The 27,299-nt window shown below is 45.5% G+C and overlaps 1 protein-coding gene across 2 annotated transcripts in view; it reads left to right on the forward strand.

Annotated features, from left to right (window-relative positions):
• JARID2 (jumonji and AT-rich interaction domain containing 2) overlaps positions 1-27,299 on the forward strand; it is a 231,057-nt gene that overhangs the window by 5,080 nt on the left and 198,678 nt on the right. The gene's annotated exons all lie outside the window — the stretch shown is intronic.

Below are 27,299 nucleotides of genomic sequence, written 5' to 3' on the forward strand. Positions count from 1 at the left end.
TTGGCCCAAAGGGCCAACTAGAATTACTTGGTGCTTAGATGGTTTCATGGCTGTTTCCTGTCGTAAGAGGTCAGACCAGTTCTTGTTGGTTGGCTGAAGGCTGTTGACTCACTTCCAGATGCCTTGGAAAGAACTCCAGTGTTAATCTTAATATATATCCTGCTCCAAAGGTTATTTAAAATTTCCTCCTTCAGAAAGAGAAAAATTTTTTGAGTATGTAATCAGTGTTTTTCAGATTTTAAATAGAACCCTTCCTTTCGGAGACGATACGGGAAAGTCATGTTAAGCCTAACATTGAAAAGGCTAAGCTGAACTTTTTTTTAGTTTAATGAGAGTTTTATTTAACCTAGTATATTGAACACATGATCATTTTAACATATAATCAATACAAATAGAAATCTATACAAATCTACATTTTTTTTCATCTTGTGTCTTTGAAACCTAGTGTGTATTTTTGATCCTCACAGGACAGCTCAATTTGGACAAGCCATTGCTTCGTGTGACTGAACATATGAAGCTGTCGTACTGAACAGTCCAGATCTGTGTAACCAGAGCTGTATCTCACGTAGCATGGTGTCTGTGTTGGTGAAGAACATCAAGTCCTACAAAATCGAACACTAAAAATTACAGGGCTAATGGGAAAATAAGGATGAAACGTCACTCAAAACATATGCAACTTTGGTAAAGCAAACCATAATCAGTTAGTAATCTGAATCTGGAAAATGACATGAAATGCTCAGGTAGGCAGCTCAGACTCCAGAGTGAATTGTAAAAATTGAGAGGTGTTATACTGGCAGTATTTTATAGAGTACAGCTCATGTTGCCAGGGCAGTATGGATGGAACGATGCTGTTAGCTGCAGGTAGGCATTGTTGGTTTTTTTTTTTCTGCCTTATGGGTGTTTTTTTTTTTTTTTTTTGTGAAGATGAACTTTTGAGTTTTTTGGTAGATGCACACTTTTCTAGTTTACTCCAAGTTTTTTTTTAATTGTAAATGGATGCTGAAGAGATTCTTTAGGTTTACTTTTAAGGTCTGTAGGTTTATTTTAGGGCTTTTAGGTTTATTTTTAAGGTTTGCCCTTGGTCATACTGGTCTGAAGACCTGGCTTTTTAACACTCAGCCATACGTTTTTCAGCCTGAGTAGTTTTCTTTTTGGAATTCTGCTTGTATGGTTCTGGTCTTCCTGTTACTGGTCTGTGTCTAAATCTTTCCCAGGATCGTAGCAACAGGTCTTGCACTAACCACCTTCCACCCGCCCAGCCTACCCAGTTCTTCTGGCTGAAGGACATCCTGGCTGTCACGTCCCTGCATGAAGCTCCCTGCCAGTGGGCAGGCCCGGGGAGTGTGTGCCTCTGTCCCCTTTGGCTCTTACCCATATAGAAGGCTTGCCAAGTGCCAGTTGCTTGTTCCCAAATCTGGTTATTCCAGTTAGACTTATTATTGCAATTTCAGTTAAATATTATATAAACCTTTGAACGAGTGTGACAAGAGAGTTGGTTTCTATGAAAACTTGAAGCTGAATGTTTGGGAACCCTTTATAAAAGTGAATTACTGTAAAAACGAGATTGTTAAATTACATGTGGGCCTGCCATTTAAAAGACTTGGGTGAAATCTGTTAAGATTTCGCACCCATACTGCTTTGCAAGTGGTTCCCTTTTAAGAACCAGGCTTCATTAATGGCTGAACTCCCTTCCCAACAAACAAAAAAGCTTGATGTGGAGTACCACGAATTCTCAAAATTATCTGTAACAAGAACTTCCCTGGTGGTTCGGTGGTTAAGAATCTGCCTTCTAATGCAGAGGACGCTGGTTCAATCCCTGTTCAGGGAACTAAGATCCGACATGGCCTTGAGGCAGCTGAGCTGGGGCACCACAGTGGATGCCTTTGTGCTGCAGCTGAGAACTTGCCAAATAAATAATTAAAAAAAATCTGTAACTAAAAGCATATTTATGTGTTTATTACATTCACTTGTATGTATATATGTATATGCTCACCTTATATACATATATATTAAAGATTTACTGCTTAACAGACTTTACGTTAGCTAACCAACTTACGGTCCCTATGAGCTCTAAGAGTGCTTCCATTATATGTAGCCTTAATTCCCAAATATTAAACTAGACTTCTTATCTGGTTATGCCAGGTAGCGTAGATAAAATGCGGGTCAGTTAGAGCGGCCCTGCTGAGGTAATTGTAACACTTTCAGAGTTTGTGTCGTTCTCAGGATGGTGGGGGTTAGAAAGATGAATGATTTTACACTTCATTTATGTGGAGTTCAGAAGCTTGTATCTTGTAATCCAGCAACCTTAATTATTTTGTCTTATTTAGGAGATACCGTAAAGGTCTGTTCCATTTCAGATCCATAAGCCTGCCTGTTAATGGAAACGACGCATCGAGCTTCAGTTTTTCCTGTGTGAACCGGTTTCTCTTGCTTCTTTCCATCTCCTATGTTTCTAGTCTCTTCACACCTCTGACTGCCTGCCCTTCCTCTGCGAACCTTGCTTCCTTTTCCAGGCCCCAGACTTGGTGTTTTGGGTCCCTTTTGTGTATAAAGCCTTCTCCACACTTGCCCCTTCATCTCAGACCACTTTCGTTCCAGGAGGTGGTAACTCGGATGTCTTTGGTCTCCTTTTTTTAAAAAGACAATTTGAGTGAGATTTCTCCTTATCCTTTTAGGATATAATTTTTCTTGACTTCTGACAACCCCCTGGCCTTCTGACAGTCTCCCACTTTTCAGTAAGGGTTTTCCATTCATTTTTGATTCAGAATACAATTGTCGAAAGTAGAGCTGCCCCTGTTCCCGGTTGATTGATCTGCCTGCTTCTGGCACGTCCTGTCCTGCCACCTCTTGCAGGTGGCTTTTGTCTGTCTGGTTCTCTTGTTCTCTTTGTCAGGATGTGTGGGGTGAGGAGGGGCCCACATTTTGCAGAGGTGGATCCCGTTCTCAAGGGCCAGGTCTCGGGCCCACCTGAGTGGGCAGCTGGGCTCTAGCCCAGGGCCCTGTGTTTCTGTTGGGCTTGCTTTCTACTTCCACCTGTCTGTCTGGCCACAGACTTTACTTTTGTGAGGGGCCTCGCCCATGCCTCTTAGGACTTTTCTGCCATTTGAAGAATTGTACCAGAAGAGCTTGGACTGTAGGAAAGACTAGCCTCCTGAGGAGAAGCCCCAGTCAGTTCTGAAATAGCCGCCCACAGTTATTGTTTCTGTAGTGAGCTCACAGGAGAAGAAGGAACTGTTGAGTCCATTTTTATAGAAGGGAAAACTGAGGCCAGCAGACCCTGGCCAGGGAGCGAAAGGCTGGATCTCCTCCCCATATTTTAGTCCAGATGAACTGGAGGTAAAAGGAATGATCGGAGTAGCCCCAGGAGGTGGGGAAAAGGCCATAATCGAGGCTCTTGGCAGCCTTTGGAGAGGTTTTTTTTTACTTGAGAAAGTTGGGGGTAAGTTGAGGCAGTTTGTCAGCCTCCCCAGCAGGAGTGGATCTGTTGCAAGTGAGTGTTTGTTTTTTTAAACACCAGTTGGTGGAGCTACCCCCCTCTCCCCAGCTGCCTGTCTCCTTAGTCCTGATTGGAAAAAGCCTTGAGGTCCCAGATGCCCTGGGGCCCGGCTGGTACTTGCTCCCTACTTTATTAGGGCTGCCACCCCATCCTCTCCGGTGTGTCTGAGAGCTGACCTGGGCTGTGTTTGCTCTCCAGGCTTCTGAATTCATTTGCTTTTGTAGGGTCTGTGACAAATAGGCTTCGGTGCTTTTTCTGGCAACTTTATTGTTGCCCCTGACTTTTGCTGCTTAGGGGACCACGGGGCGCTGGGGGAAATCATTTGCCCTCAAATCCTCACCAGGGTCTGGGCTGGGCAGTCAACAAAGGCTGCCCGGATGTGTTAATGAGGCTGCGTGAGTAATGAGAACATTACACGTAATTACTCACATATTCATAGGACATATGAAGGCCTTAGAAAGGGGAACCCTACTGGCAGTTCTTCGGAGCTGATTCTGAGAGCTGGTGCGGCCTAGAAGGCCTAAATTGGATTTTAAGTTCTAATTTTGTAAGTCTGTCAAGCTCCACCACCCATGAAGAGGTAGGCAGTGAGCATTGAAATACTGGCAGCAGTGTTTAGTTACCAGGAGTCTTAGAAGGTCATCTTATTCATAGCCACACATTTTGCCCCTTTGTATTCCCTCCATGGCTCTTGTCCCGTATTTTCTCTGGGACAGTCAGCAGTATTTTGGGGTAAAGTGTGGGGTAGGCGTTTTCCATCAGGAGACCCTCTGGTTGATGGAACTGAGTCACCCAGGGGGAATGGTGGGAGACTTTTTGGCACCCTGTTTTTGTGGCTCTCTTCCTAAATCTGGGTGGTTCTTCCTCCATTTTTTTCCCCAGCCACAATTTGGGTTAGAGCTTGATCTACAGTGGTTGTGTGTGCTATCTCTTGGTTCTCATTTCTACCAGCTGTTAGAAGTGTTTGGTGCCTGTGGGGGCAGAAACAGGTGCCAGGAGGAAATGAGAAGGGATTTGGGCTGTGCATGTGTTTCTTGCATTTATTCCCTCCCTGGGTTTGCAGGAGGGGCGCTGCATGAATGCTTACTCTGTTTAGCAGCAGTTGGATGTCGACCTTATTAGGACTGGAGTGTTTTGTGCTTTGTGTCCATGCCTCATTGCTTGTATGTGGGCTTGGGGAATTTAATGCCTCAGATTGTGAGGGGCTTGTTCTGAATGTGTAGGGCACCTCTGTGGTCATAGTGGGCAAGATTGGGAATATGAGCCGAGCTCAGGGTTGAGCCCTGTGTTGCGCTGGCTGTGTGACCCTGGGCAAGCCACATAACCTCGCTGAGCTGCTTCCTCACCCGGAAAACTTGTTCCATACACCTCACAGGCTTGTGGCTGGGAGGGTCAGTGAGATTTTTGATGTGAAAGCACTTTGTAAACTGCATACTATGCACAAATGCTCAAGAAGGTATGATTACACAGTTGGAAATCACCAACCTAGAGATATGAGGCCTGTCAGCAGCCTTCCAGGCTGACTCAGAAATGAATAAATCACATGAATTCTGTGCCTCTTAACAAGCCAAAGGAAGAGCAACAACAAGAGACTCTAAAGTCCGTTTTGGAATATAGAACAAAGCTTTAAAGATTAGGAGGTGATTATATTCAGTATCTTGTAATAAACCTGTAATGAAAAGGGATCTGAATAATAAAATTAAAAAAATGTGTAACAGAATCACTTTGCTGTACACCTGAAGTTAGCACGGTATTGCTGTACACCCAAAACTGAATCACTTTGCTGTACACCTGAAATTAACACAAGGTTGCTGCACACCCGAAACTAACCGAATCACCTTGCTATACACTTGAAACTAACACAATATAATTAAAAAAAATTTTTAGACAATGATGTGATCTCTTCCCACCCCCCACTCTCTGGTGGTTGAATCTCTTCTGTATTATCCAGCTGTTGATTTCTGAACCTGACTGGGTGGTGAACCAGAGTGACAGATTGAGAATTCAGGTTAGAGCGGCACTGAAGCTTTCCACAGAGATGTTCATCCTGGACCTTGGAGCAGTATTCCTTGCACTTGAACATTGACTCATCCATGAAGTCTCAGCTAAGTGTGTCCTCAGCGCAGTATGCAAAGCCCTTGCTCTGCCTTGAGCTTGGGGCTACCCTTTCCACTGCAGCTGACTCAGCCTCCTGGTCTTTGCACATCCTGGTTCCTCAGCTTGCTCTACGGCCGATTGCCTGCCCAGTCCTGCTGAGCCCACCTTGACCGCTCTTGTGACCTGATTGGACAGCTTGCCACTCTCTTCCTCCCATCAGGCAGAGCCAAGTCCCCTTTCTGTGAGCCTGCCTCCGCAAAACTACCTCTCTGGAATTGGTGTTTACATGCATCTCACCCTGTTAACACCACATGAGTAGAGGCTGAATTTTCTGTCATCACACAGTTTAGGAAATATTTACTGGGTATTTAAAATCCTATCCAGTGGTGGGAGGGAATTGGTAAGGATCTAGTAGAAAAAGGTGAGCTTCACTAATCAGAATTTCACAGCTGAGAAAACAGGTGTCTAGGAACAAAAGTTGCACATTTTACCAGTGACGCCACCAGGGCATGAAACCCAGCCCCTGCTACAGTGGAAGGCCATCTGGGGATACTGCCTTTGGACCCATTTTTCAGAGATGCGTTCTCCTGCCAGGTGTATCCTCAGTTATCCATGACAACTGCAGTCATTGATTCATTTTCACGGGAAAATAAAATCCACATGTAATCATATGTAATTGGGCCATTAATGTTTGCCCCTGTTTGAAAAAGATTAATTTGTCCTAGAAGTCATTCATTGCAGACAACAACATGAAGGTAAAATCTATTGCAGTCACCTACAGGGTATTCCAGAGAAGGGAATGGCACCCCACTCCAGTACCCTTGCCTGGAAAATCCCATGGATGGAGGAGCCTGGAGGGCTGCAGTCCATGGGGTCAGTAAGAGTCGGACACGACTGAGCAACGTCACTTTCACTTTTCACTTTCCTGCATTGGAGAAGGAAATGGCAACCCACTCCAGTGTTCTTGCCTGGAGAATCCCAGGGACGGGGGAGCCTGGTGGGCTGCCATCTATGGGGTCGCACAGAGCCGGACACGACTGAAGCGACTTAGCAGTGGCAGCAGCGGCGGCAGCGGGGCGTTCCTGCACTTGTGCAAATCTCGTTTTACATATGTGGCTCTTACTCTTAAGTGATAGTCTCTTCTGGGCTCTTTGCATTTATCTCTCATTTCAGTTACCAAAAGAGGATTCTGCATCATTGTTTTAGAATTGTTTATATTTGGTTGCGCTGGGTCTTTGTTGCTGTGCTTGGGCTTTCTCTAGTTGGGGACCAGCAGGGGCTACTTCTCCTGTTGCGGAGCGCGGGCTCTAGGTGTACGGGCTTCAGTAGTTGCCACATGCCGGCTCATTAGTTGTGGCCCGTGGGCTCAGTTCCTCGAGGCATGTGGGATCTTCCTGGACCAGGGGTGGAACCCGTGTCCCCTGCGCTGGCACGAGGACTCTTACAGACGGCACCACCAGGAAAGTCCCCTGCACTGCTTTCCAATAGCTGCTGGGCACCTGGTCAGCCTGTAGCACAGTTTTCTTGTCTTGTGTGTTCTTGACGGCTTCTTCACAGTTTGGGGGCCGTTGTCCACAGTGACGTGGACAACGTGTGCTTTTCCTGTATCTTTTTGTACTTAATTCCAACTTCCTCGAAGTGAAATGATCACTTTGTGTTACTGGTGTTTATGTTCAGATCCCTTTTAACGGTTGTTTTCTGAGAGAAAGGCTGCACTAATTTATGGCCCCCCAGGTAGTGCTGGGGGGTTTGTTTGTTTGTTGTCTGCTTTTAAAAACCAATACAGGCGCTTGTAACAAGTAGTAAAGATGTCAGTTGGGTTTTATTTAAGTTTCTGTTTTCTTTCCTTGTCCTCTCTTAGGGCATTAGAACTAAATGAGATGAGATATGGGGAAGCACTTTGTAAAACAAAATTGCTCTGAGAACACAATGTGTTATTAGTTAGGATGACTGTAGCTGTGAAGGGAGAAGGGTCTGTAGGATTGTACAATTACATATTTCTTGTTTATGAAATGGTTCTTTTGTGAGAACACGATGTAACTTTAAAATGACCCGAAATCCCATTATTTTTATAAGTGATTTCAGCCTTGTTTTGGAGGTGGGCTTTGTATGGTTACAAAGGTCCCACTGGGCTCTGGCTTGAAAGACTGCTGAGTTAGATGCAGCCGATGTGTTTTGGCTGTTTACCATGCTCTCACCCTGTTGTTGTTTAGTATGTCAGTCTTTTGTGAACCATGGACTGCAGCCCACCATGGGATTCTCCAGGCAAGAAGACCGGGGCGGGTAGCCATTGCCTTCGCCAGAGGATCTTCCCACCCCAGGGATCGAACCTGCGTCTCTTGTGCCTCCTGCATTGCAGGTGGATTCTTTACCATTGAGCCACCAGGAAAGCCTCTGACTATGTTAGGGGTTAGAAAATATGACATTGTCCTTGTCCTTAGAGAATTTACGGTTCAGCTGACAGCAGGGATGCCAGACTCTGGGAAGAGAGTTGTTGGTCTCAGATTAATCACTTCCCCTCAATCTCAGTTTCTTCCTGCGTGAAATGGGGAGACTCACACCTTCATTTATTGGCCTCTCAGGGTCATTTTGGGGGAGGTGGAGTTGGATGTTAACATGTGAAGTGTTATGAGCTAGCTATCTAGATCAGATTATTCCTATTTTAGGTCCCACGGGTCTTTGTGGCTGTAGTTCTCTAGCCTCAAGGTTGAAGAGGGAACACCGTGTTTCTGGGTCATCCTTACTGATTTCAGGCTGTCTGGGTTGTCTGAGAAAGGAGATAGAAATGAAAATACCATAGGTGCTTTTCTTTTCACATTTATGATAAAATACAGTGTGATGATTTTTACGGCAGACGTACTTGTTGATTGTTCCGATGATGGCTTTTTACCGATCTTCCTCCCCCCGTGTGAGAATGAGGTGGTATCCCAGAACTGCTGAGAAGCACCATTGACGAGTACTTCTGGGTGAGCTTGTTTGCCTTCTTTTTCATCCTTCAGTAAAGATGTCCCTTTAGAGATAACTTGGGACTTCGATGTTTATCGGCTTTTCCTCGGTTGCCCCTACTCCATCCTCTGCACAGAGCACTGAGGCACCGTGTGTTCTTTTTGCGGCTTGTGATAGTGTCTTGGTGTTGGAGGGGAAAGAGGCAGCATGGTGGGGATGAGCCACGGCCTGAACTCCCAGTTAAGTGGCTAGCACGTGACTCCTACCTGCTGGAGCCGCCGACCCCCGTGCTGGTCCTTGGCTCGTACCAGCTGACTCCTTTCCAGCCTGATCACCCCAAGTGGTGAAGGGGTCTGATAGGTGCCAAATGGGCAGTCAACCTGGTTTCTTTTTTTAAAATTTTTATTTATTTTTCAATGTGGCTTATTAATGTGTGAAAATGACGAGACGCTTGGTGTTGCTCAGTAAAGAGCCCGTTCCCGACTCTCACGCAGCCTTTGTCTTCGACATTCAGTTGCATTCACTCTGCAGTCTTTCCACTGGGGCTTGAGTCGGTGACAGTGTTTTGAGAGGGGTGTTTTTCTGATATAGTTACTTCTGTACACTGCACCTCATTCCGAAAAGGATTCAAGGCCATAATGAGCAGTCATCCCGGGAGCGAACGGTTTTTTCTTTGACCTGAGTGTATTCACTTTCTAAGTGCCCAGAGTGACAGCCGGATTAAAATAATGGACCGTGAGCACTAGTCCGCAACCCAGCAGTGTTTGGACTGAGTGGCTTTTTGTTCTGGCTCTGTAAACTTGACCTAAAAATTTAGGTAAAGGTGAGGTTTGTTAAGTAATACTGGTATTGACACCCTGACAGAATTTTTAATGTGGAGGAATTTTAAAGTTCTTTAAAGAAATTTAAAGTTTAAAAAAGAATTTTGAGGTAATCCCCAGTGGTGGGCACATTTTTGAATAGCCGAGATCAGATTTCTGTTTAAATGCCAGTGCAGTTCAATATCACCTTTTCCCACCATACATGGTGCCAGGGATAGTCTGGATCTAATAAATGTTTTCTTGGGGTAGCAGTTGGTAGATGTGAGGGACTGCATGATTCTGTTCTGTGTCTTTAACAATGTTTGAAGAGTCTCATTCTGTACCATAATCCTCAAAACTGCTGTTCGGATTCCAAACCATTGTGGTTTAAACTTTGCTGGAATCTGAAAGGTGGCGGACGGAGTGAAAGGAAACCTCCTGTAAGTGAAGAACACTTTTGACTTGCCTGCTTGTCCCAGACTCTGGGCGTATCTTAGCCACAGGCCATGTCTCCTGGTGGAAGAAGGTGGGGGATACTTACTTCTTTCTCCTGGACGGTTTCCCCCCACCGCTACCCCCCACCCCTCACCCAGCTCAGTATAAACACCATCATGTAGTCCTGCAGAAACTCCTAATACAAATATGGACTTGCAAAGCCCGGAGAAGCGCACGGAGAAGCACACACTTTTGTACTTGTGATAAGTAAAACCTCTAATGATGCCATGAAAATGGGTTTTCTTTTGACTCTGGTAAGCTTGGAAGCACTGGGAGGTGGGAAGGATGGGTCTGACCTGGAAATCTGAGGCTGAAAAGTCTGTATATGCTTTTTTTTTTCCCTCCTAACTCCACTTCCTGCTCCAATTATATGAAGCGCTTGCTACCCAGACACTGCTGCTGCTGCTAAGTTGCTTCAGTCGTGTCCGACTCTGTGAGACCCCATAGATGGCAGCCCAGCAGGCTCCCCCATCCCTGGGATTCTCCAGGCAAGAACACTGGAGAGTCCCAAATGAAACACACTTTCTACTTTTTTTTTTTCCCTTTCCGTCTAACATGAGACTTGCTGAAGTTGTCATGGTATTTCTTTCCAGAATTTATTGGAGCACCAGGCAAAACCTCCTGGGAGTATAAATAATGATGATTGTAAAGAACAGTCAGTTTACCAAGGAAGGCCATTATCTTTGACTTGCAAAGGCTTTTACAGCTGAACATTGTTTGCTTACAGTTTAATACAAATGAAGACCTTAATGGTGCCTATTGTAAGAGGAGTTCTTATACTGTATTTGTACACGGAGGTCATCTCAATAAAGAACAGAACCCCTTGCTCAGTCCTAACTGCCTGTTTCTCCAAATAGGCATTGTTTACTGTCCAAGGAAACCTGGATGGTGCTTCGTGGCTGCCTTTTCCCTCCTATCCACTGCACAGAATCCTCCCTGCTGAGTGTGAAAAGATTTCTAAGGCTGACAAAGTGATTCCGAATGTACTTTTAGAGTCTCTCCTCTAACTGCTTCCTTCCCAATTTCTGAATCCAAAGATGGTTTTAAGACGAATTTACGGGACTAGTCTAAGTAGGCACTGACATCGGATAAATATACTTAAATGGTAGGCTGTCATGCTCTTGATTAAAGCCCACAACATAGCTGCAGGGAAATAGGAAGACTGCAGTTGCACTTTTTATTTTTGGGGAGATTAAAGTTGCCCCTCATCACACTCTTCAGTCTAACTACAGAGTGTGTATATATGCTTGGCATACGTTGCTGTCCTTGGCTGCTACATCTCTAGCAGAGTGTCAGCCCCTTTTAGCCTTTCTTTTTAGAAACTCTCATATCCTCAACTTATTCCAGTTCTTTTGGCAGTTCTTCAGCTATGTTTCTTTTGGCGTTCCACTGGTGGTTCAAGACGAAAGGCATCCGAGGCATCTCAGTCTTCCCTGAGTGATCTTGGATGTGAATGTGATTTTTTTTTTTTTCCTCCCCCTCTTAAACAGTTCAGTAGTTTTTAGTATATTCGGAGTTGTGCAGCCATCACTGCGATCAATTTTAGAACCTTTTCATCACCCCCAAAGAGAAACTCCATACCCACTGGCAGGCACTCCACATCTCATCCCAGTTTTTCCAGTCTCTGGCAACTACTAATCTACTTCATGTCTCAGTGAAGTTGCCTATTCTGGACACTTTATGTAAATGTAATCAAACACTATATAGCCTTTTGTGACTGCCTTCTTTCACTTGGCATGATGTTTTCGAGGTTCTTTCACATTGTAGTATGTATCCATAAAAAGGACTCAATTCCTTTTTTTATGGCTGAATAGTACTTCATTTATTTACTGCTCTTTGGCCTACAGCCTGCGTCCCTGCACCTCCTGTGTTCTACTCAGCAGAGGGCTGCGTGGGGGCCTCTCCTTTTGGGGTGGCTGCCTTGCCTTTTTGGGGTGTGGTTCTCACTTTCCTCCCTGCCTGCCACTCTTCACTGTGTGTGGGTGTCTCACTGCCTCTCTCCCTTGGCAAGCTCCATTAGGCATGAGGAAGGGGTGGGGCTTGGAATTTCATCACGGGTTGATTGGCTCCCTGTGGGTGCTCAGGTGTTTGAGGTGGTTGTTTTGGCCTTCGGGTGAATCTCTGCATGGCATTTACCACGTGGTTTTGGGAGGCGCCAGGACTTAAAAACCCTGGCTCCTCTCTGGGAGCTGGGAAGGACTGGGGACCTGTTTTCCTGCATCACCTTTGGTTTTGACTTTGTCCTGGTTGCTGATGTTGACGTTCTTTGCTGCAAGGTACAGGAAAGAGAGCTACTGTCTGCCTAGAAGCTCCCCTGATTTTCTTGCTCCTCCCAAGCCTAGTTTTCCCTAAACAAAAAAATGCTTAAAAAATCAGAAAAGGCTCTCAGCAAAGTTGTTTAAGAAATGGGAGTTCTTTTAAGGAAGACGGGTGGTGCCATGTTTTGATAGTTCTGATCCCCCCCCTCCAAACCCCGAGAGTTATTTTTCCCACATTGCTGTGAAATAAAGATGAGGTCAGTTTCCTACTAGAGTCAGGCAATTTTTACTCACGTTCAAGTGCTCATCGAAAGTATGAGGTGATAGAATGGTGGGGACTGAGAAAGCCCCATGACCCAATGGTGCTGGAGGCCTTTGGTGGACTTGGAGGGTTCTAGTTCTCTGGAAGTGATGGAGATTTGGGGTGGGTGTTTGTGTCTTTCCTGGAAGTTCCTGGTAAAAGGAAGCCAAAGACCAGCATGTTAAGAGTTTGGGGATCTTATTTATCACATACTCCTCAAGTTCAGTGTCAAAAAAATTCCTTAGTAACGGGATTAATCACGCTTTTCACACTCCCTGGTTTTTCTGGTACAACTCAGGTCTAGATTGACTCTTGTGCTCCGGTCATCGATGTTGGCTAAAGGGCAGACGGCTGTATTCACTGTTGTCTCTGTAGTGGCTCAATCACGAAGAATTTGCGAGGTAAGACACCCACCCACCTCACTTTAGAAAGTAGGTGTGAGTGTGTGTGTGTGCATGGATATCTAAGGAGTTGCTGTTTTAAACTTTGCATTGTTGAACTGGAAATCTGTGTTCTGTCTGTCAGCCTGCCTTTGTGTGGTGTACCTATAACCTACGCGCACACTTGTGCCATTTCTAAAGCAAATGCCACTTCCCTCCTCCTAAAATTGCATATTAGAGCTAATTTTACGAATTGAGTTAGAACTGCCCTATAATATAATGCAGAATATTTCCCAATAATGCCTAGGTTAACAATGATCGTCTTGCTGTATTGTGCAAAAAAGGCTTCTGTTCAGACCCAGCTGGGTTTCAGGCTTAATTCATTGCTCTATGGTGGGATCACCACAGCTGCTGTGGGGCCTTTACAAATGCAAAAAAGCTGTCAGTGTTTGTTTCATCAGCTGCATAAGTGATGAGGCCAAGTTGAGGAATCCATTCCAGTGCGCAGTGTGCAGGCTGTAGCCATTATTGTTTACAGAATTAGTGTGTTGGAGCTTTAAAATAGTTGGCACCTCGACTGCCCTTTAAAAGCACAAGACTAAGGGACAGGACCAGTTGGTTGTCCTTGTAATGCTGGCCGGATCCAGCCTAGCCCCTGTCTTGGACAGTCGCTTGCTCCGGGCTGTGCTATGGGACTGACCCTCTTTTGCACAAGGTGGGGGCCGCTGAATACATGTCCATTTAACTCTGCATCTGAAACTTAGGTTTCTATTCTTCTTTTTTCCTCTCATTATTTTCATGTGTTTTTTCTTGTTATTTTAGTGCTCAGTTGTGTCTGACTCTTTACGACCCCATGGACTGTAGCCCACCAGGCTCCTCTGTCCTTGGGATTTCCCAAGCAAGAATACTGGAGTGGGCTGCCGTTTCCCTTCTCCAGGGGGTCTTCTCCACTCATGGATGGAACTCGGGTCTCCTCCTGCATTGCAGGCCTGTTCTTTACTGTCTGAGCCAGCAGGGAAGCCCACCTGTTACCGTCCATAATTGTAATTGAATTTTAAAGCCTTAGGAATCCTCCTAGCTCCAAAGAGGTGTAGGCCTGTCAGCTGGGACCTCAGGTATCCCTGCAGTAACGTTCTGTTCAGCTCTGTGGGACTCCTTTTGTGAAATGATACTGCTTTGGGAATATTCTCATGTCTCTCTGTGGATTCCGCAGTGAAGGCTACCTCTTGGCTACAGAAGGAGCTACCGGACAGGTCACTTTGCAGCCAGCTGGGGGGTATCCTCAGTGGATGCTGACCCCCTTCCCCAGGGAGCTGGTATAGCCATGGCAGCGCCTCCAGTCGCTTTTGGGACCCGTGCCCCTGGTATTTCACTGGATAGGGTAGAATCGTCCCTTTCATTTTAATCTGGTTGATTTTTGGTTCCCTTCTCGGTTCAGGGGTCTGTCTGAAAGTCATGCCTCAGGGAGTTGGAAGGCAGCACTGATGGTGGCCAGTCTGTACAGGTTTTCAAAGTGGAGCTTGTCAGGTCTCTGAGCCAGCGGGGATGACTAATGGTGCTTCTTCCTCCCAGCTGGAAAGGTCCCAAAGTGCTCTCCCATATTCATAAAAAAGATGGCGTGAGGCTCAGGGTCTTCAAATTAAAGGTCAGTACTGCTCAGCTTTATCTCAAATAACTGTCACTTGCGTTCTCCCTCACTCCTTTATGTCTCTCCATTTTTCCCCGCGGGGTGTCTGGAGCCGGGAGGACAAATGGGTCCAAGGAGTTCTGTGTGGCGTTTGTGCTGGTGAAGCAGTTTGAGGATCCTGGTTTGTCCTCCCTTGAAGGGAGCTCTCTCGAGGGGAGAGGGTGGTCTCGGACAAGCATGTTTTAACTCTTAGAGTGAACTTCAGTAAGAAAACGCATTCAAACATCCATCTAGGTTTTTTTAAAAATATTTATTTGGTTGCGTCAGGTCTTAATTGGAGCTCATGGACTCAGTAGCTGCACAGGCTTAGTTGCTCCATGGCATGGGGAATCGTAGTTCCCCGACTAGGGATCGAACCCATGTCTTGCGTTGCAAGGCGAATTCTCAACCAGTAAAGCACCAGGGAAGTCCCCGCCTAGATTTTTTTTTTCTTCCTAAAGCCCCTCCCACTGACCGTGACACTCATCCTGGAACAGTAGTGGTGAAAAGGAAAATAGCCAACAGTGAGTTCCACTCCTCTGCCCCTGGGGGAGGGGCTGTGTCCTGGGCCTTGTTCCTGCTTGACTGCCCTTCAGGCACCGCACTGGCCCACCTGTTTCTCCTGGCTGGGGCGAGTGTTGTGTATTTTGGCTTTAGGAATCACTTATCAAAGCCCCTTCTGCTTTTATTATCTTTGTGAGGCAGAAACATGTTCTTGTGTTGGTTTGTTTTAAAGTACTGCATTCTCTCTGAAAAGTTTTGTGAATGTGTATCTCTGACTGTGTGTGTGTGTGTGTGTGTGTGTGTGTGTATCTGTATGTCTTCACGTGAACGTCATCTCACCATTCCTGGAGACCTCAGTTGCCTGCCTGTCAGGTAAACTGCTCTAAATGCCACCCTGCTTCGTACCAGCTGAGTCCCCTGGGAGATCACGAGGCCTCAAGTGCTGTGCACTGTGAAATGGACTGCAGATGCTTCCCTGCAGGAAGCAGAAACTATACTCTCTAAAGGATAAATGGGGAAAGCAGGGAAGGTGTGACTGCCTCCCTTCTGCCTGCACATCAGTGTTTCTCTCTGATGCTGACATGCTGCAACCCGCTGGATGGCAGGTAGTTTGATAAATGGTTCTCCTTTGACTTTGGGGAGAGGTGGTGAGGTCAGCACACAGCCTGAACTTCCTGGAGTGTCATTCTCCTGACCTCGGCAGCCCCCAGCCTTCCATGCAGACACAGACACACCCTCAGGCGAGCAGCTTACTAGCACGAGATAGAGAATCCAGTGCCTTTCCTTTTCCCATGTAAAGGTTCAGAGATCTGTTTGAGGGAAAGCAAAAGGTCCGAGGATGCCAGCCACTGGGGATGGAGCATCTGATTCCTAACCAGCTGGCTGTAGGTGCCCAGGAGGTGCACCCGGGAGGGGTGTCAGCTGTGAAATTGTCCAAGTAGAACGTTGTTTTTAGAATCAGGCTTCAAATGATAGTAAAACACAGAGGCCCACGGGGTGGGCCGAGTTTGGTGAGTTTTCTGGTTGGTTTCAACCCCTGCTGTTGAGTGTCTTTTTGGGAGCCACGTTTCACGGGCTCTCCTGCCTTCAGAAGTCCGCTGTGATGCAGGAGTGAGATTTCTCCATGGTTTCATCACTGGGACAGTACCTCGCCTTGCGGCTGTTCGTCTGACAGTTCTTTGTCCCTATCCACCACCTGGATGGGCCTGGAGGTTGCTGGGCTGCGTGCAGGCGGATTTCCACGGGTCTGTGTGTTTCACCTACATTCTGAGGGTGTGGCCGTGTTACTTGGGGCCCTGGAAATAAGCCCTGTTTGTCCAAGGGGTCACGTGAGGAAAGCTGTTCTGAGTGCATTCACACGGCCTCCCAGAAGGTTGCCAGTTCAGAGCTCCTCCCTCTTGGCCCTAAAGCCCTAGAGGAGGGGAGGTTAGTCCTATACTCTTTACAGGATAAATGGGGGGAAGTGGACCCCTCCCTGCCTCCGAGGGTGGGGGTGGAAATGAAAGCCTTGCTTATGAAAACTGCTTAACTGCTCCCTGGCCCTTGTGCTGAGGGATGGTGCCACCACTTTACCCTCTGGAAAGCCCAGACCTATCCCCTGATGCAGAAATTTCATCCAAAACCTCCAGACCCACTCAGGTGACCTGAATTAGCTTTTTAAAAGGGCACAGCTAGGGTTTCGTACACGAGGGCTTTAGCAGCACAACCAAAAGGCTCATCAGCTTTGAGCTCTGCTGCTGACCGTGGTTATCTTGCTGCCAGTAATAGAAACGAAAAAGTTCACTTGCCAAAGTGACTGTCCCAGGAGTTCAGCTTCACTCCGGGCTTCAGTGGTCGGAGGAAAACGGTTGCTACCTCCATGTTCCATTTCTTGCCGACATCAGCGGTGGCGGGACTGCTGGGGGGAGGCCGGGCGAGAAGGGGGTGAAAGAGAACCGCTGAGCAGCGGTTGTGCAGGATGTGTCTGGAAAGGCCCCTGGCTTTAGAAAGGGGGTGGCAGTCACTGAAGCATGGCAAGCCTCCAGAGGCCCTGGGGCTTCCAAACAAAAAAAGGGAGCTTTCTGCTGATTGTACACACACAACACACACACACACACACACGTCTTCCTCTCCTCTGTCCATCTCTCCTGCTGGTTTGTGAATCTCCCAGTCGGACATTTTTAACATGGGAGCTCTTCTTCCTGGCTCCAGTTGGCAGGATGCTCACAACGCAGCTGCAGAGAATTTGCGTCTCCTTTTCACAGCATCTCGCACTGAAAAGCAGTTGTGGGACTAGAAAACAAAATAAAAACTAGAGGGGTTTTCAGAAGTGGAAGCCAGGTTTAATTAAAGTCAAGGAAGTTGGGGCTCTGCAACTCTTTTGTTAAGTCTCTCCAAGTCAGGCCTGTGCCCCAGGCAGGCAAGGTGGAAAGTGCCCAGTGGCTGCTCCCAGTTGGGAAGTGGAAGGCCTCCTTGTCTGATCCTTGCTTGGGGAACCTCGGAGAGCACAGTTTATCAGAAGATGTGTGACCCATCACCTCTTGGTGGCCCCTTTGTTAGGTGCTTGCCTCCTCCTTGGAGGAAGAAGACCTTTCAGGGGCTTCTGTCTCCTCACACTGTCTGAGCCTCCTGCTTCACCTCCAACCCTGGACCAAGCCTCTGGGCTGTAAAACTTGTAAAGAGTAAGAGTTTCTGACGGGGTAACTGCCTTCTCACACTGGCTCTTTAATCCTTTAGTGTACTTTGGGGGTATCCCTCAGCATTTTCTTGGGTGATGGGTCTCGTACTTCTTGGAGGTTTTTGCACATAGTCACTGACCAGTGCGTTTGCGAGGAACCCCTCCCTGTTGTCTGCAGTGGTGACTGTAGACGGGGTGGAGCCCAGGCAGGTCCAGAAGTGAGCTGTGGTCAGGTCACCACCTGGATTGTCAACAGGAAGGAAACTGAGAATCTGTCTCACAGATTGAAGAGGCACATTTAGTATTTGGTGACAGGGCTTTAATTTGAGTTTTGCCCGGAGACTGTTGTACTGTATTTCTGAGTAGTTACCTAGAAACTGTGTAATTGTGTTTTATTTTTTTAAAGATTTTTTGTGTGCGTGTGTGAGGTGGATCAATTTTTAAAGTCTTTATTGAATTTGTTACAATAGTGCTTTTTTTTTTGTTTTGGGCTACGAGTCATGTGGGATCTTAGCTGTCTGACCAGGGATCTAACCTGTACCCTCTGCATTGGAAGGTATAGTCTTATTAATTACTAGACCACCAGGGTGTTTTTATTTTTAAAATTTTTATTGAAAATTAATTTTTATTGAAAATAAAAATTTTTTGAAGATAAGGAGTTGGCACAGGCTAGCTCTGTCAGTAGAGCATGATGAGACTATTAAAGACACAAGGAATTGTATCTTAAAGACACAAGGAATTCATACAAAAGGAACATACTCGTGTTTTTCTGTAGATTCTAGCACTTCTTTTCCAGCTGAGGAAATGATATACTCAGGATCTTTCTTGGGTATTTTCGTGTATTTGATCCTAACCATTTATTAGGTATTCTGACAGTCTTCTCGTTTTGTTGGTGTAGAATTGTTGGCTGCAAGGCTGATGTGTCCTGGGGCCTGGAACTTGGAACTGTACTTTTGGACTTGGCAGTGACTGTTGTAGAGGTGTTGGGCTCTGGTTTGGGGTTTTGCTTTGTCTGGAAAAGCTGAAAGTTGTCATGTATGGTGGGAACATTGTGACTTCTGGTCTTCCTAGACATTTGTAGCTCGACTTCTCTTTCACTTTATTCAGCTTTAATTCTGCAAATATTTATTATTTACTTTGTGTTATTTGTCCAGTTGTGTCTTTTATACTCTAGTGGTGAAGGATGTGGGAGGGAATCCAGGATTGAGACCACGTAAGGTTCTAGCCACCTCATGCGAAGAGTTGACTCATTGGAAAAGACTGATGCCGGGAGGGATTGGGGGCAGGAGGAGAAGGGGACGACAGAGGATGAGATGGCTAGATGGCATCACCGACTCGATGGATGTGAGTCTGAGTGAACTCCGGGAGTTGGTGATGGACAGGGAGGTCTGGCGTGCTGCAATTTATGGGTTTGCCGAGTTGGACATGACTGAGCAACTGAACTGAAGGTTGCAGGAGATTTTTGGTCACTTCACGCCCATCACAGGGATCTAGTTACAAGGCAGTTTCTCATCCAGTGGGTCTGTGGTGGGCCTGGAGATACTGCCTGTCTTGCAGGCTCTCAGCGGACAGCCCTCGCAAGGGTTTTGATTTTGCAGGTGGTTTGTGCAGTGGTTCTCTCTTCTTTTTTTCTCCGTGTTTCTGTCTCAACCAGAGCAGCTGGGGAGTTCTCATATAAGATCTCCTCTACCAAAGAAAAGTTTGAAAACTCACCTTAGGGGACGTAACAGGGACTGAAGACCATGGTAGTCATCTTGCCTCAATTGAAAGATGTTTTCAAACAGTGATGGGATTATAAAGCCTCATCATCATTTCATCAAACAGGCTCTTTTGGCCCAATGTCCTATACGCTCTCCTTCCTGAGTCCCATCCTTTAATTTTCGCCCGGGAAGGAAGCCTGGTGTTTCCTTACAGACAACTAGTTATAATGCACTGTCTCTGTCATGCCATTTGTTTCCCTGAACTCTGTCGTGTCTCATTAGGTAAACACAGGGCAGGCTCAGGGATTTCTGTGTAGGGCCCTTGCAGTTTTGCTGGGTTCTGTCCAGAGTTCATCCTGAAAGCTTACATATATATATATATATATATTTTTTTTTTTTCCTTTTCTTTTTTAAAGAGAAGTTTTTTATTGGAAGGTACCATGGATTCATACCTACTTAGATGTTTACTATAGGGGTGTTTTATCCATTCACACCTTACCGCCCTGTGAAGTGGCTGTTTTCCCCCAAACTGCAGTTGAGGGAGGAAGCAAGGCAGAGGAAAGGGCCAGGGCTGGCCTCCCCGATGCCCAGGGGAGATTTGAATCTTGCTCTGGTTTCACTTGGAAGGCTGTGCTTGTCTTCATCCAGGGGGTCAGTGCTGCCTGGGTGTTAGGCAGCCCTGGGTTTCAGTTCTGACTCTTGTCGTTTATGTAATCTGTCTGTGTCTCAGTTTTTTAAAACTGTGAAACGGGAGTCATAAAGAGTGTAGTATATACGTCATGTAATTTTGAATGTCTGGCTCAGATACACATTTTATTTATTTTTTTTACTGAAATATAATAACTATTACTGCTTCCCTAGTAGCTCAGCAATAAAGAATCCGTCTGCAGTGCAGGAGATGCAGTTTGATTCCCGGTCTGGGAAGATCCCCTGGAGAAGGAAATGGCAACCCACTCCAGTATTGTTGCCTGGGAAATCCCATGGACGGAGAAACCTGGTGGGCTACAGTCCATGGGGTCACAGAGGAAGCAGACAAGACTGAGCAACTAAACAACAACAAATTATTACTACCACACTGTCCCTGGATTTATAAGCCCAGCTCCCTGTGGTTCTGTAGAATGCGTTCTCTCAGGTGTTAAAAACAGAATTTTAATGATTTTTAAAGTGATTTTTTTCCCCCTCAGGATAAAAGATATGATACTAGATTATCATTATATTACGTATTGTTAACACTGTATGAAGCAATACCTGGTAAGTGGCTATTTACAGAGAAAGATGATTCAGAGTTGCTTACTAGATTTTGGCCATTTCACGCCCATCATACAGGGATCTAGTTAGAAGGCAGTTTCTTATCCAGTGGGTCTGTGGTGGGCCCGGAGATACTGCCTGTCTTGCAGGCTTTATTGTACTTGATCCGTTTTGGTGGGTGTTTGGGGGTGGATTCCTTCTGCTTGGGAACATTGCAGTCTCCTCGTATTATTTAATTGTATTTCCTGGTCTCTACCACACTCATGTTCAAAAATCATGTTGACTTTAAAAAATATTTTTAATTTGCTAATAATATTGAATACACATAGTGGGTTCTCTGTAAATTAATTGTGTGTGCTGAATTGAATAGCAAAAGGATTAAAGCTTTTAAAAGGGATGTGTTTTATAATCCTTTCTTCTACTATTTTCCGTCATAGTCGTGTCCGCTACCCCCCGTCCCCGGGTCTCCCCTGGGACCAGCTCTTATTTAGAAAAGTAAGGAAGTGATTTTTCAAATAATGGTTGTATTCTTTAAAAAATTGTTTTTAAGGACTTTTTATTTGAAGCATGATTCTTTTAAGGAAATAATGTAAATTAGTAGGACCCTGGTTTTGAATTTCTGAAGATCAGCTTCATTCTTGTGGGGCTACTCACCAAAGAACTTACTGTTGTTTTTTGTATCTCCTTCAGAATAGTCTTATCTTTTCCCTTTCCTATCTTTAAAAAATATTTTTAGACATGAAATATGTTTCTTGTATTTTATGAGTGTATAAAGGGATGTCCTTACTGTTGTGCATATTTCTTTAAAGGTGAATGAAGAAACTATTTTTCTTTTTTTTTTTTGGTTTGTCAAGTAGAGAATGTTGTGATTCTATGTTTACAGAAAAGCTAAAGGTTTCTATGTATTATCTAGTATTTTGTTCTGAAGAAATGTGTGCTATTTGTAAAGCAGGAAATGTGTGGAGAAAGGGTGATTCAGCAGTGAGTTGGGGTCTGAGATCCAAATTAATTTGCCTTCATTCAGATAATTTAACACAGCCTAGTAACTGATTGTTCCAGAGTCGTTTATTAATGCAGAGCTCAGGATGGGAGAGGGAGAGTTTTAGAACTTGCATCTTTATGTGTGAAGGGATGATTAGTAGACCAGAGCCAGCAATTCAACTCTTGATTCTGGATTTTTTTTTCTCTTTTTGGTGATCCTTGGCATTTTTAGTCTTTGTAGGGTCTTAGGGTCTAAGAAGGAGATTTTAGAGGTTTCCACTCCTCCTTTTCTTGTTGTTGTTTTTTTTTCTTTCCTCCCCATTCCTTAACCTCGCAAGTGGGACCCTGAGAAAACTATTGACAATCTGATGGTCTAAAGCTCCACCTGCAGTTAGAAGCTGGTTGTCCTTCTGGAATGTTCTTTGCACAGGAGGCTGCTGGTCCTAGTCTCTGGGCCAGAGGAGGTTTTGGATAGGCCTTTGATTTATGGTCTCCGGAGAGGCCACCAGACTGCAGGAGCCTGTCAGACTTCCCAGTTTGTGTGATAGGGTTAAAAGTGGGTTTTGCGGGGTGAATTGGGGTCAAGGAAGTATGCAGAGAGCAGGAAGCGCTGTTGAGTCTGCCTTACGGAGATGAGTCTGGGCTGGGCGAGGGTTCAAGAACGGGATGCACGGTGCGAGGGCTAGCACAGACGTGAGCCCTTGGGGTCAGAGGCAGAGACGAGAACAAGCTGGAAAACTCTCCTGACCTCGAAAGAGCTTCTGGAGACAGGCCTTTGGATTTTTGGCGTTTCCTTCTTTCAGAAGGTCTAGTGCGCAGCTGAATTGGGAAAGTGTCCTCCATCCCCAGCTTCTTCATGAGATGCTGATACCAGTTAATTCAGAATCACTTGTAATTGGAAGCAGCTGCTGTTTCCCAGCTGACTAGGTGTTTGAGTCAGATGCTTTGAATTAGCTGGACTTGGATTATTCATATTTTAATTAAAGTCCATTTTACGCCCCCCCCCCCCCCCGCCCCGTCTCTTGTCTCTCCAATGGCCAGGCTTTTACAGTAACACATTTGAAATTACAAGCACATCCCAGTAGAAAGGTATAATGTAAGTTCAAGGACTTGCAGTTGATTATGGTCTTGTATTATTAAGTAGTGAATTTAACTGCCCTGCAATTCCCTTTTCTCACCCACTGAACCTTGCTTCTTTAGTGGGGAGATTCCGTTCCGTTTAGGAAAGTTGAGACTTTTGTCTCTTCTCCTCCTCTTGGAACACTGACCCGTTAGCTTAATTGCTTCTGTCACTGCCATGGGGAAGGTACTGCGTGAAACGGGATGAGCAGTTTTCTGGTGTTTCTCGTCCAGTGGGGTTTGCAAGTCAAGACATGAATAGTGGGGCTTTGGGGCAGTGGGGATATTTTCTTTAAAGGAGAAAAGTTAATGAGTACAGTGGTGAGGCTGTTTAGTGCTTCTGTGTAGATACAAAATGTTCAACAAGGAGCTTCTAGGGGGATAAAAACCGACTGCCTTAATTTTGCGACAAAAAAAGAAAAATTGGATTTCTCAGCATTGATGCTGATGAGGAAGAGAGGCAGGAGAGGAGGAGGTGGATGGATTTTGTCTTCATTTCTGTTTCGGTGACTTAATGTTTGACTTGATAAATGTCCTAGTTAATTTAATTTTGTGTCAGTCCCTCACCTCCCCCTTGAATGTCCAATTTTAGCTGACTTGCAGAAAAACCAGAACAATGCAGACCCATTCGATTTTGCATACCTGTTAAAATGCTTAGGCATTCTCTGTGGTCAGGGACCTTTAAAAGGGCGTAAGAGATGCAATCACTGTCCAGAAGGTGTCCAAAAGTGTCCCTGGAGACAGAAAGCATACATTTGCCCGATGCCTTTAGGGAGCTGTGTAAATCTGTGTGTCCCATTGGACTTGGTGAGGTCATATACATATCGAGCACTAGGAGAGCTGAAGGAGGAGGACTGCTAGCTAGGGTGGGCTGGCTCTTTGGAGGCAGAAGGTCGTTCCTAGAACAATGAAAGGATCCTTCCATTCCCCTGTCTTTGTAGAGGTGGCCTGAGGATGTCTGCCTAGTTGACAGTCCATTGACTAGAGGTCCCACATCTGCCGTCATTTTCCTCTATGCTTACCCTGCACCGGGGCAGAGATCTTGGGCCCTGTGACATGGAACAAGGGGTTCTGTTGGCCTGTGTGCACGGTCAGGGACAGGAACAGGTGTGCTGGGCTGTCCCTCTCAGGGGCAGTCTTTGTGTTCCATCCATGCCACCTGGCATCTCTGGTGGCTGAGTAACATGAAGTTGCTCTGCTAATTTCTTGGTAATAGGCTTGACACAATTTGACTGTTTTTTGGACTTTCCCCCAACTTAAAAGGCCATCAGCAGGCAAGCCCTAGGTATACTTTTAAGGAAGAGGGAACACATTTGACAAAGCAAAAATTTTGGTACCATGTATTTCATTAGAAAACCACAGTCCCTTCAAATGTCCGTAAGTAAGAGGTCTTTGTGGAATTCTGTTCACGGTAGAACGCACCGCACTTTGAACTGCCTGGCCTGCTAAACAACAGATTTAAGTATCAAAGAATATAGACAGTATATATTCTCACATACGTGTGAAGCACAGTTTAACCTTTTATTTTTATTACCACTCGTAGCTTTTGAGAGAAGTGTCTGAAGCTGTGTGGGGTATAGGATATGGGCTAGAGTTGAGCCCATTTCTCTCCATTGTGCATATTGTTGATAATGAGACGATATTTCTGTACCCCAAGATGTCTAGGCATAGAGATTTTGACCCATTTCTCTCCTGGGTAAAGGTCTTAAGGGTTGTCAGCCAGCCCCTTTCAGGGTACTCAGATGAAGAGGAACCACTACTTCAGCTGAAATCTCTAATCAAGGTCCAGCAGGCCTCATTTTGCATTTTAAGGTATCTGCTGAACACTTAATAAGGTAAAATAGTGATATAAATCAAGTAGCTATTACCGAAGCATCACACATATCTATTTCATGAAGAAAAAGAGGAAGAATGTATATTATATAGCTTACTAATACATAAACAAGGATTCCATCTAGTTAGAAATGGGGGAAATTTCAGGAGAAAGTTGGCAAGAACAATATGGATAAATGGAGAGAGCGCAGAAACCATTTTTTTGGGGGGGCAGAGTACTGTTGGAGCATGCTGCGGAAGGTGCAAGGGTAAAATTAACCCCAGCAAGAAACGAAAGGCCAGTCAGTGTGGCTGGTGATTGGTAGTTAAGGGAGGTGCAGTACTGGAGTGGAAGGGTCCACCCCCACGGTCTTATCTGGCAAACCTGCCAGCCTGCTGCAGGAGGGTATTGGTGTGGAGGAGTGGATGGGGCAGAGGTTAAGCAGCTGTTGTAGAAACTCACCGCGGAGCCCAGATTGCTGGGTGCTGGGGACTCCTGGAGTTGGTAGCAGCACCCCAGGCCTAGTCTAGCCCTGGCTGCTGAGTTTTTCATTTTGTGTGAGGTTTTCCCCTGATGGGACTGAAGCCACATGGGCAGAGAGGAGGGAGAAGGATTTTTAAGGAAGGGAGGGGAGGGAGAGAAGGGAGGGGGAGGGATAGAATATTTCTGAATGCAAGGAGTAGGAAAGGGAGATTCTCAGACTATAAAGAAAAGTGTTCTCAGCCATGTCCTTTGCCACCCCATGGACTGTAGCTTCTGTCCATGGGATTCTCCAGGAAAGAATACTGGAGTGGGTAGCCATTTCCTTCTCTGGGGGATCTTCCTGACCCAGGGATCGAACCCAAGTCTCTTGCATTGCAGGTGGATTCTTTACCATCTGAACCACCTGAGTATAAAGAAGGCATTCTAATTAAAGGATAAAAAAGAGTTGAGAACTAAGTTTTCAAAATTTGGGGAAGAATTGAATCACCTAGACTTACCCCATTGATGCCCCGAGATACTGGTCCCACCCTGCACTAGGGGAGAAGGACATAGCTGGGATTAGAACCTAGCCTTGTGGGCGCTTATATTTATTAACTTCAAAAAAGGTTTTCCTTTGCCTTCTCACAGCAGGGATACAGGAGGCCTTGTTGGGTGTGTGTTGAGTGGGAGCTAGTGAAGGATGCAGAAGAGGGGAAGTGGAAAGTGTCCAGGCAAAGAAAAGAGAAGCTGTAGGGCTGAGCGCTGTCTCCCCGAGAAAGCGAAAAATAGTTTACCTTTGGAATGGGACCCAGGGAGGAAATGCTTTGAGATTGGATATTTTCCCCCCGAGCAAGCCTATTTAATTATTATACTCCTGTTGCTGATGGATAGTAAGCTGCTTCCTTTTTTGTTTTTTGCTGCTAACTGTGACTGACCCTCATTTTTGTATCTCCTGACTCATTATCTATCGGAAGTTCTCTTCCTGCACAGAGCTAGGGTTTCAGTTGTCTGGTCAGAGGGTGTGTGATTTTCAGTGTTAGTAAGAACTAAAATGTTCTCTGAAATGATTGGTGCACTACACTCCTACCAGCAACATCTGTGTCCTTGCTGAGGTTTGAAATTGTTAGGTGTTTTGCTTTTTAAAGTGTCCTGAGTCTGACTTGCCATGTATATGGATTCATAGTTGAAGTTCATGGCACACCATGCTTCCTATTTTCAGTGGTAGTCTGGGGTCATGAATGTTTTTTTAGCTTCCTTCGTACTTACTTATAAACACCTCTGTTGACTCCACTTGCGTTAAAATTCTGCTGTCACGTCTCTTCTCCCCCAGCACAACTTTCTTGTACTTAAATTATACCATATTTATCTGCACTTTTGTGTGTTTGAGGTTGTTGCTCATTCGCTTAGTTGTGTCTGACTCTTTGCGACTTCATGGACTGCAGCACACCAGGCTCCCCTGTCCTTCTCTATCTCCTGGGATTTGCTCAGATTTATGTCCACTGAGTCTAGCTAACCATCTCATCCTCTGCCACCCCCTTCTCCTTTTGCCTTCGAAAGGGTGAGATACTGTCTCCTCTAACTTCCCTGTTGCCCCAGTCATCTTTCATGGAGAAAAGAAAAAGTTACTTTCCTGCTCAAATCTTCCATAACTCTCCATTGCTTATGGGAGAAAATCTTAGCTCTTCAAGCATTATCTGAAGCCCTTTGTTAGAGCAGTGTTAGGCCGGTCTCATCTGCAGCATACATTCCTGTTCATTTTCTGTGCCTTTTCCCGTCAAGGTCATGGTCCTTTACAGCCCTGACTGTATTGACCCGTCACCACTGGTGAGCTTCTGCTTCCTTGAAAGATGGCGGAGCTCCCGCTGTGTGTTGATACTGCTGAGTATCACTAGGTGCCGGGCCCTTGACCTTGTTCTGGGAGAACCTCATGGGCAAAGGCAGTGTTGTTGACAGGCAGATAGTTCTGTGGCGCTTCTTCCGGTGTACTGGCCTGAATGGGTTTTCAGGTCTACTGGCAGGCAATTAGTCAGTGTTCATTTTCATTCGCATTTTTAACCTTATCTCAAGGATCCTCCAGTTAAATCTGATTAAATTTCTTGCCTGGACTTCTCATATTATGAGAGATTTCACAGTAGAGAAGTTGAAGGAACATGTGGTGAACACCAGGACCCTCTTCACCCAGACTGCAAGGTGGGCTTCGCTTGACGGGTGTGTGTATTATTCAGTGTCTGCTTCCCTCCTCTTAACTCTCTGACTTTGGACAACTTGAAGGTTGCTCTTGCTTATACATTAAAAAAGGACTTTAGTAGTGTAGCACTTTTAGAAGTATTAAAGAAAAAAAACTTCAATGACTTTGGCTTTTTTCTGCCAAAGTAAA

Source organism: Budorcas taxicolor, chromosome 11 (assembly GCF_023091745.1).
Source record: "Budorcas taxicolor isolate Tak-1 chromosome 11, Takin1.1, whole genome shotgun sequence".
Classification (NCBI taxonomy): domain Eukaryota; kingdom Metazoa; phylum Chordata; class Mammalia; order Artiodactyla; family Bovidae; genus Budorcas; species Budorcas taxicolor.